This window comes from Telopea speciosissima, chromosome 2, assembly GCF_018873765.1.
Source record: "Telopea speciosissima isolate NSW1024214 ecotype Mountain lineage chromosome 2, Tspe_v1, whole genome shotgun sequence".
Lineage (NCBI taxonomy): Eukaryota > Viridiplantae > Streptophyta > Magnoliopsida > Proteales > Proteaceae > Telopea > Telopea speciosissima.
In genome coordinates, this window is record NC_057917.1 from 53,201,674 (window position 1) to 53,211,247 (window position 9,574).

Consider the following 9,574-nt stretch of genomic DNA (forward strand, 5'->3'; position numbering starts at 1 on the left):
GGAACAAGAATGTTTTTGGTCATGTTAATAACCTGAAGAACCAACTCTTCTCCAATTTTCTCCATTGTTCAGATGGTTCTATGCCTGATCATGAACTTCTCCAGTCAATCAACAAGAAAGTTTGTTGGATCTTTGATGCTGAGGAAGCCTTTTGGCTTCAAGAGTCTCGGCATCTTTACATCAGGAATGGGGATCGAAATATCAAATTTTACCACTCTATTGTTAAAACTAACCTGAGAAGGAGGAAAATTAATTTCATTTGGGATGAGGAAGGACATAAGGTTGAAGATCCCAAAGCAATTGCCCATATTTTTGCCCCATACCTCAAGGATCTTTTTACAACCTCTAAACCATTGGATGCCAACTTTGTTGAGTGCCTATTTTCAGCTATCCTCTCTCAAGAGGAGACATCCTCCCTTTGTTCTCCCCCAACTTTGGATGAAATTCATAAGGTCGTCTTCTCCTTTGGTTCTCTGAAGGCTCCTAGGATTGATGGCTTCCAAGCTAGCTTTTTTCAGAAATTCTAGAATCTGGTCCATCCAGACCTTATGAACTTAGCTTTGAATTTCTTTAATGATGGTTTTATCCCTTGTGGGCTTAACCATACCCTTTTATGTCTTATTCCTAAGTCTAATAATACCTCTAAAGTTGAGAATTTTAGACCTAGGGGTACCCTTCAGTCTGATAATAAGTCTTTGCAACGTCAAGTATAAAATTTTATCCAAATTAATTGCTATCAGACTTAGGGGTACCTTTCAGTCTTTTATTTCTCCTTTTCAAGCTGCTTTTATTCCTGGAAGGCAGATCACTGATAATATTATTATTGTCCAGGAAATATTTCACTTTTTGAAGCATACTAGAGGAAAAGTGGGTTATGTTGCTATAAAAATTGACATGTCAAAAGCGTATGATAGGATTGAATGAGATTTAACTATTTCAATTTTTTAATTTCTGGGGTTTGGGGAAAAATGGGCCCACTAATTTATTCTTTGATTTCCTCTACCTCCTTTTCTATTAAATTGGATGGTAGCCCTTTTGATTTCTTCCAGGCCTTTAGGGGAATACGGCAAGGGTGCCCTCTTAGCCCTTATCTTTTTATTGTGGCCATGGAAGTGTTGTCCAAACTCTTTTCGGCTTATCGTGATCTGAATTTGTTTCAGGAGGTGAAAATCTCCAAGTCGGCCCCGGAGATCTCTCACCTGCTTTTTGCTGACAATATTTTCATATTTTGTCGTGCTAACCAAGAAGATTTGGTAACGATTAAAGCAATTTTGGATCTATTCTGATCTTTTCGGGCAGGAGATTAATCTCTCCAAAAGTGGTATTCATTTCAGTAGAAATGTCCCAGCTTCAGATAAACGATTCGTCAGCTCTATGATTGGTATTAAGGAAATGTCAAAGGACTCAATCTACCTAGGTACTAATCTCTTTCACTGCAGGTCTAAAGTTAGGGAGTTGGATGGGGTGGTTTCTAGAATGCAAAGGAAGTTATCCTCATGGAAGACCAATTTCTTATCTTATGCTAGACGTAGTGTTCTTATTAAATCTGTCTGGGCATCTACTCCGGCATACTTAATGAATTGTTTTCTTTTCCCTCTTAAAGTTTGCCGAAATATTGATTTCATTTGCCTTAATTTCTGGTTGGGTAATGTTGGGGAGAGCTAGAGAAAAACTTCTCTCATCTCTTGGGACAGAATGTGTACTCCCAAGTCTCAAGGGGGTCTGGGTTTTCGGAAAGCCGAACAACATAACAAGGCCTTACTGTTGAAGTTAGGATGGAGATTGCTCACTGAACCTTCCACCTTATGGGTTCGTGTATTGAAAGTCATGTATTTACCAAAGCTACCTTTTTTTACCCCAACACTCGTGCTAGAAAAGGTTCTTAGACATGGAATAGTATATCTCATATTATTCCTCAATTGGAAAAGCTTGTGATCAAATGGATTGGCAAAAACCACCTTTTTTTGGTATGATAATTGGGTTCCCTCCATCTCAGGTAATCTCTCTCACTTAGCTGTCCACCCTCTCACTCTTGCTGACTGGGTGAGACCAGTAGATAGTCTTAAGGAGGGCCCAGGAAGGAATGTGGCATCCATCAATAATTGTGTACCTTTACACATCTCTTGCATCCAATCCTTGACATTTTCAAATTCGGATGACAGGTGGTGGTGTATTAAAGCCAAGAATGGCATCCTCACCACTAAATTAGCTACCAGTGAATTTATCTCTTTTTCTGATAATAATTCTAACTTTTTTATCATCTCTTGGTGGAAATTCTTTTGGAAACTTAAGATTCATCTAAAATTTAAGATTTTCTTTTAACGTTTGCTAAATGCAAGAATCCCTATCAAGGCTTCTCTATTGAAATGGCTCCAAATTGACTCTTCCTGTGCTCTATGTGGAACTGGTGTTGAATCTTCCTGGAACCTTTTCTTATCTTGTGATTGGGTTAAACATATCTGGGCGACAGGACCCCTAGGGCTAAGACCTGATTCCTTGGATTTTGAATGTTTAAAACATTTCTGTCTATCCTTTTATTTTAAGTTAAAAGTCTATCAAACAAGATGTTTTATGGTTTTTTAGCATTTTTATTATAACTTGTTATTACATTTGGGCAGTAAGGAATAGAGTTGTTATAGGCTCAGAGAAGCCTGATCCAAAGTGGATTATGGACCAAATCCAGAAATGGTTGATAGATTTGAAATATCCCCCCCCCCCTCCATTTCGTCCCATGATGTAATACATTGCAGTACGGAGGTTTCTTTTACTCCATCTTCTTTTATCTTACCTTTTTTCAATTTCCCTGTTTTAATCTGTGCATAGTACATATACCTGGACTAAGGGTGGCAGGGTGGTCCTATATCTTTTTGATAGCTGGCAAGTTTACGTTTTTTGCTGCAGGATACATTCGTCCTACTGACTCGCTGGAACCAGACCTTTTTGGAATTCACCAAGGCCTTGACCATGCTGCCAGTATAGGATTGAAGATTAAAGAAGTGTGGAGTTCAAACAAACTGATCACTGATGTTCTTCCATCTCCAACCAAAATCCCTTGGCCCTGGCATCTTATAAAGGATCTAGTTTATATTTCTGATATATCACAAGATATACATTTCCACACTCAAGGAGATACTTCATGTTTGGCTATAGCTATGAATTTGGCTATGTTTGCCCAGGCTATGAACACTGTATATTTCTCTAATGTTTAATATTATATTTTCTATTTTCCCATAAAAAAAATCTCCTAACCTATCTAATTTTATCAAATTACATTGCACAGTTAATAAACTTGTATTCATCAGTCACAATGCATGGCAAAACTCATTACTCATGGCAGTTTTGTCTGCTCCTGCTTGTTGCCATAAACAAATAAGGATCAAGTTCTCCTTCGCCCCTCCCTCCTTCTCGTCACCAATGGTGATGTGATGCTATGATCGGGCTCTGGGTTATCATTAACTCGTAACACTATTGTTTAAGGTATGGAATACCCTTCTCCAGTCCAATCATAGGGACAGATGGGAGTGGATGAAGAGATTCTCTCTTCACCATGGGTGGAGAGAAACTGGGTCCTAAACAAAATTGTCTCTAAGCTGACGCAGGCTTTGGATCTTCTGGAGGAATGCAAGGCCACCATGTTGTTACCGAGACCTCATCTTCAGGATAAATGCCCTTGGCATACAACTGATCCCTGTTGTGCACCACATCTTCCTCTTTCAATCCTGCTCTCTTGAAGAGCCTTCTCCTTCACCTGCTGCAAAACCTACAAGTTGAAAATTACAATTTCAACAAGGAATTTCATTTGAGAAAAAAGCTAACCAACCATTCCCAAGAAGGGGGATAGACTCCTAATGCCAGAGGCAAACCAAACAAGTAAAATATGTGAAAGTCATTGCCACTCCTTCCTAAGCTCGACACAGCCCACAAAGAATCAGCTGACTGAGGCTTCCACTGGAATCCGAAATTCGAGGAGATAAATTAGCTTTAGGGATCATATAGGGTAGACCTACATCGACTGGTCAACCTACTCTGGCACCAGGCAGTTTGACTATTGAATCATACTCGTATACATTCATCCTAAGGTAATTGCTTTGTGAGACTTTTTTTTGGTTCTATTTTTCTAATGCATTTCTATTCTATACCCAAGGATTTGTTAATTTGTTAACAGTTTGAAATTTAAAATTTATCTAGAGCCATGGCAACTTGTCCATGATTCACTCAAGATTAATTCTAAACAACAGAGAACAACATTATACCTTAGAACAGATTCTAGACCACAACAATCCTTGAACGCCTAAAATCTTCTTCACTTCTCTCTCCTCTTCAACAAGAGATTGAATGGGTGATGGTTGTTTTTGCTTCTTCTACCAAAGCAAATTAAGTAACTGCAAAGGCTGATCAAATTAGAATTTGGTGGTTCCTTAATAACACAAACACACCCACAGGTGGGGAACCTGGAATATACAAAGTGGTAAGAATGATACCTTCAGCAAACCCAAAGAACTGTTAAATGAAAGTTATGGATTCCTTGAGAGCTCTGTTCAATCTATCCACAACATGCAAGTCATCAGACATTTTGGCCTCAGAGTCACTACATAACTTGTTGATGCATTTTGTGTAGCAGGAATGACCCACGCTAATTAGGCATTTGTGCTGTACCATCTGTTAGATTCCCTTTTCGAAAGCCAGTTCACAGTTGTGCAAAGCCTAGTATCATTAAAATACCTTAGTTCGGACAATTGTTCACAAGAATGGATTTAGGGCATGTTATTGTATAACACTGAATGATACCCAAAAGAAAAAAATGCATAATAATGTGCAGTGGATCCAAATAATGAGTTCATAGAGCAAAAATCCCCATGCATCTTTGCATGTGGAGTGGAATGACAGTTGAGTCCTCTAGCAAAGAGATACCACATAAAAGATTAACTGGCAGCCCGAAAGCACTTCAATAAGTTCTCTTTTTCAAAATGAGATTAATCAGTTGGCAGTAATGGTAATTGTTCTCTTCCCAATCCCCCCCTTCTTCAGATAGGTAACCAAATTTTTATTGAGGAAGAAAGAAAAGAACTACAAGGCCAGAATACAACACCAACACGACCAGCCCCATAGGGCAGGGAACTCTCAAAGGGAACTGCATAGAGTAATTCTTTAAGAGTCAAAATTATGAGGGTACATGAGTACATCTAAGAGCTATTCACAACATTTGGGGAGTAGTAGAGAGCTATTCACAACATTTGGGGAGTAGTAGAGACAACAGGTAGGCATCACTCCCACTGGTAGGTGCATTGGTGATCCTGATTCTCAGGAGAAGGGGATGTTTTGGAGGCCTGATTTCAGCTTGAGTGTATTTTCTAACTCAGCCAGATGTAAGATGGTAACAGGTATTTAAGTGGGTTATTTCAAGGTCATAATGATATCCTCAATTTGTCATTTGTGGGAGGACTGAATTACTGAGGTCCCAATCAGGAGGCTACATTCATATGGTCTTAACTTTCAAGATAAACCCTTAATAAGTGAACTATACCTACTGTTGGCAGATAGAGCTCAATTCAAGTCTCTCTGTCTGGATGCTTACCCATGTAAATTTCAGATCATATCAACTTCCTACTTTCTTTTGAGGTACATCCCCTGCCCACAACTCTTTTAATTTGAAAACATGTGACTCCTCATTCCAGGTTCATGTGAGCTCATCGAGGTAAGAGAGGTCTTTTAACTTTGAACATAGTGTACCAACAACTTTAACAAGCTGAAAATATCAATTTCAAAGAATCGAATAAACAGGAATTGGGTAGGTTTAATATCATAGAAGCCGTAACTTCCCTAGATAATTTAGAGATGGGGCTCAAAGGAAGAGAGTCTCTTCATGGAAGAGCGGAATTTGCATTAGGCTAACCTAAATATAATGATTCCATAAGAAACAAAATACTCAGTTTTGCTTGCTGCAAGTAGACTAATAACTTGTCAAAAGCATCCAACAAGGAGAGAGAGAGAGAGAGAGAGAGAGAGAGAGAGAGAGAGGAGAAAATAATATGCGATTCTTTATCCATCACATTGCGGATATCAGACGGAAAGTCGGTTCTTATCTAGATAGCAATTAGGTGAACATACCATGGAGAATAAGGAGAAACTGCAAACTATATAGAGGTGTTGTATTCAAAGCCTTTACCTCAGAGACAAAAACTTGATGGCCTTATCCTTCCAATAAAAAGGATAACTGGATGGAAATACCATTTAACAAGGATGTGAAAGAGAAATATAGAAGGCTGGTGCGGGGTGTGAACTGGATGGCCCTACCTTGAATGGACCAATCATCCACGGATGTAACTTAGTATTGGTTCAGGGTGTGAACTCAACATAACCGCAATTTCTAGAGCAACTCGGACCATCGCCATATCGCCTAGTTTGAACTCAACATAACTACAATTTCGATTAGTGGCTGCCTTATATGCATCATTGTTGATTGTAATGTGTCAATGGACATCGGTGCGTACCTCAGTGATGTGAACCCATCTGCCTCAACGCTCAGCTCACTCCAACATGAGAAGGTAGTGGTACCAAGTCAATAGGCCTCTGAGGCTAAAGTCCAAGACTATCTCTAGGGAGTACGACCCGTGCGGTTGACAGAACTATCATAAGAAAATTCAGCAATGTAAAATATCGATGGCCAATTCTTCTCATAGTCTCATACAAGACAATGTAAGAGTTTGCCAAGGCTGAGATTCACAACTTTCATCCATCCATCCATCCATCCGTCTGTGGGTGAAAAGTTGTAGGAAATGTTTGCTTTGTAATTTGTTCTCATCCTAAAGTCTTCCAAAGTAATTCATGAATTTTACGTCATAATTAGATACTATCGAGTCCGACAGTCCATATGGTTGCACCTCTTTAAAGAATATAGCGACAATGTAGTTTGCATCAAAGGTTTTCTGACAAGGTATAAAACATGCCTCCTTTGAAAATCTGTCTACCACCACAAATGTATAGTTGTGCCTCTCTCGAGTAAGAGGTAAGCCAAAAGCATGAAGTCTATGGTAATGTGCAGCCATGGTGCATGAGGTACAGGCAACGGGGAGTATATACTTATGTTTTGCTTCGCTCCTTTTGCAAATTGGCACGTACAACACCATTGTATCATGAGTTGAACATCCTTTTGAAGACATGGCCAATAGTATAGATCAGCCAGCCACCTGTGATAAAGTTATATCCTTTCCAAATTGTCTTCCAACTCCTCCTCCATGTAGCTTCCAAATAAAATGTTGCATTAAAGATGTGTTGGTGATGCATAAACAAGTTCCTAAAAAGAGGAAACCATCATGTAAAGAACACTATGCATCGATACCTCACTTGCTGTAAAATCGAATAAATATTAGAAAAATCAATATCGGAAAGGTACTCATCTAATATGATCAAGGCTCGTGCTTTGGATTGAGAAGGTATTCAAGGTGATCCATACATACGGGAGATATTTCTTTCTTGAGAGAAACTTTCACGCAAATCATTCCAGACATCCTTAAGTATGAATTATCACATTGGATACAATAGCAGGTTCAAGACTGTTCCATAACCATATCTTGATAATAGAATTCTCACAAATCCACTCATCACAGGCTGTGACTGTGGAAGGGTCCTTAGGATCAACAATAGGCCGGAGGATCATCTGTAATGTATTGCAGTTTTTCCCTTGGGTTATTTTTGAAACTCCGGAGAGTTTAATAGTAGCAATCTGAGCTTGGACATTGGTCGTTGGTGGTTTAGATCAGCCATAAGGAGGATTGATCAATCAAAGTAGTTGCAGCAGTAATATATCAATTGGCTCTTGGATAGAATAAGATTAGGGTTTGAAAACAACTCAAAATCAGTAGTAGCAATATTTGGGTACAAGAACCCAAATCTCAACAAGTATCAATTTTAGGGTTTACCAACCGCAAAAGTCAGCAAAATAGGTAGCCGAGTGCTGTTCTGTAAGAGAGGAAAAGATCCCAAAAGCTCTCACCAGGATATTGGATCGATTGGAGAAATAATACCCTAACTAGGGTCCTGTAGAAATAATAATAGAAATGCCTTGTACCACCTAAGTAGATAAGATCTCCAGTCTTCAATAATGATACACTGACTGGATCAGAAATAAGGATATCAATAGTCATAAAGAAGAAATCGCAGCAATAGTCTTCAAGAAGAAACCGCAACTTTGAATTGATGATCTCGAATAAGGATATCTTGTGCTTTAGGTAACTAGTAGAACCCTAGTTTTCAATTTAAAACTTCATCTAGGGTTAAATTTGTAAAAAACTTCAAACCAGAATCGCAGAGTAACAACCAATTAATGGCTGTGCTCTGATACCATGTAACTGAATACAAAAATAGAAAACCAGAACCAAGAGTAAGAAGAAGAAGAGGAAGAAGAGGAAGAAGAGAAGAGAGCTGTCAAGAATGTTCTAACTAACAGCCTCTCCTCACTGCCTTTATTTATATATACATCAGATTACAAAAGAGGATTTCTAATCATATTAGGATCCATGCTATAAAACTCAGTTACAATAGGAGAATGAAAATAGAAACTAGACTAAACCTAATTATAAACCAACAATATAATAGTCATATAGGGAGGAATCTCGATTAGAATAATGGAATATTCTAATCAAGATTCTTCTCAAGCCCAATATGCTCGATATACTTCAACAAGAGGATATTCTAAGTGTTCTATTCCGTCTCTCTCTCATTTGCTCGCTCTCTCTCTCTCTGCTTTGTCTCTTGATTTACTGTTTTGATCTACCCAAAAAAAAAAAAGATTTACTATTTTGAGAGATTTTTGAGTTTCTTTCCTCTTATTGATTGAGCACAATCCAAGGATGTCCCAACATAGCTCCATAAGTGATTGCAACAACTACTGGAAGGCCTAAGGAACTGTTTCATCTTGGGGGTCGATTCACAACCCATATTGCACCATATGAGGTAACTATGATCTTAAGGAGAATGGCTGGTGGCACGACTCAGACCCACTAAGTGTTTGTGATTTTCGCTCGTGTATAATCTCTCATATAATACATGGTTGCTTTGTTTCAAATGCTAAGCCGCTGAGATAAGTTATATACTCTCAATTTATGTGGTATTATTTTCAACTAGGTCTGTAAACGGATCGGATTCAGCTCGGATAGTGCTATATCCGCATCCGCATCCGATTAGCTATCGGACGGATTCGGATAGTGCTAAAAGGATACGGACACGGATACGGATCGAATATTTTATCCGTTTACATGTAAATATAGTTTTTTGGATAGCTATAGCCTATCCGTATCCGCATCCGTTTAGCTTTCGGACGGATTCGGATAGTGCTAAACGGATACGGACACGAATACGGAAATGAATTTCGGCTATTTATTTACACCCCTATTTTCAACACACCCTAAACAACTACATACCCACTGGGCATCGAGCAAACAAATTCTGTAAATGAGATTACGTCCAAAAATCTTTTTAAGTTCTGGATTATGTTCAATAAAGTGGGAACTTGTTAAATTAAGTACCTATAAGCTCTTCAAAATTCAATCATTTCTTCTTCTATTCTAAGGCTTGC